Genomic DNA, 1,774 nt, shown 5'->3' on the forward strand with positions numbered 1-1,774 from the left:
ATTTGATGATGGGGACAACTTGCACACAGTTTCTTAAATCGCTCCCAATACTCATACAAACTCTCTCCATTGTACTGCCGGATGCCACAAATTTCTTTTCTTATATTGACAGCACGGGAAGCAGGAAAATACCTATCTAAAAATATCCGCTTCATCTCATTCCATGAGTTAACGGATCCAGAAGGAAGGTAATACAATCAATTCTTAGTTGTGCCTTCTAGGGAGCTTAATCTGGTCCTCTGAAACTCTTTGAGGTTTCATGCTGAAACACACAACATGAAATTCCTTCAAATGCTTTTGTGGATCCTCACTTGCAAGACCATGAAACTTAGGCAATAAATGGATTAGTCCAGACTTTAACTCAAAAGCAAAATTTAAAGCAGGGTATTGAATACACAAAGGCTGTTGGTTTAGATCAGGAGCAGCCAACTCTTTCAAAGTTCTAGCAGCCATGGTTTCATTTTTGGAATTTGAATCTGAATCCGAATTTGAACTTAATTCCCTTGGAGATTGGACTCCTTCAGATGTACTCGGAATCTGCTTAGCTTGCTTAGCCAATTTTCTCAACTGTTTAGCTATTTTTTCTACTTCTGGATCAAAGAGCAATTCATAAAATTGAGAAATTCTTGTCATAAACAAAAAAAAATCATACTAAAAACAGAAAAATGGCTCAAAATCCTAGAAAACGATAGAATTTGGCCTCATTAATTGGTCTTGATCAGAACGTCATTTCCTTCAAAAAAAGTATGGGCCACCCTCCTAATTCAACCAAAAAGTCATTGATGAATAGTAACACCGTAATTTGTACCGAAAACCTAAAAACAGCAACACTTCACAAACAAAGGTTATAACAGAATATCCTAACACTAAAAACACAAAATCCAATAAACTTCAGTCCCCGGCAACGATGCCAAAATTCTTGATGGTTGTCGAATCTACCAAAATTTAACTGAAATTATCAGTAATAAAATATTTTCTAAATGATTGTAATAAGTGGTAATCCAGGTCAAACCCTAGAGACTGAAACACTAAATTTCATGCACTTGTGTAATTGAAAGAGAAACAAAGGTGGGGGGGGGGGGAGGATTGTAACACTAAATAAGAAGAAATCAAGTCCAGAAATTAAAGAACTAAATTTAGATATGAAACTCTCAATTTAAATAAGCTTCAGTCCAAGGTAATTCACATTCCAATGCATGACTCGATCATAGATAAAAGAAATACAATTATCTCTTATTGAATACTTAACGTAGATTTGCCAAACAGCGAGGTAAAATCTCTAACTTCCCTATACTCATCAATTCGAGCCCAGCATTTTTATTGACTCTAATTATTAATTGAATTGGTATAAAGCAATCCTTATCAAATTAATAACTGCTTTAAGAATAGGAAGTAGTTAAGCTGAACAGTAATTTATGAAGCATAAATCATTTAATTCACCCTATTGTTTTCTTAGGTTATTATTGAAAACTTGGATCATAATCAATAAAACCTAATTGCTACTCACGTTCAATCTTACACAACAATTACGGATTATGAAGATGAACTAACAATTGATCTCATCAAATAATTAACTAATAGGTCTTTTTAGCAAATCATTCAATAGATCAAAAATAATGAAATTAAGAAACAATAGATATTTAAAAAGACATAATTTAAATTAAGAACATGGTCTCATAAATCATGCATAAGAACTAGAATCTCTTGAACTGAATTAAAAACTTAGCCGCTCATGTTTATGGCTTACAAAAGAAAAATAAAATGGAGAAATCTA

General features: G+C 33.0%; 1 non-coding gene across 1 annotated transcript; it reads left to right on the forward strand.

Moving 5' to 3' along the window:
- On the forward strand, positions 1-107 carry LOC131169527 (small nucleolar RNA R71). The gene has a single exon (XR_009140465.1). It is a non-coding gene; the product is annotated as a small nucleolar RNA R71 (small nucleolar RNA).
- The last annotated feature ends 1,667 nt before the right edge of the window (positions 108-1,774 follow it).

Source organism: Hevea brasiliensis, chromosome 1 (assembly GCF_030052815.1).
Source record: "Hevea brasiliensis isolate MT/VB/25A 57/8 chromosome 1, ASM3005281v1, whole genome shotgun sequence".
Taxonomy (NCBI): Eukaryota; Viridiplantae; Streptophyta; class Magnoliopsida; order Malpighiales; family Euphorbiaceae; genus Hevea; species Hevea brasiliensis.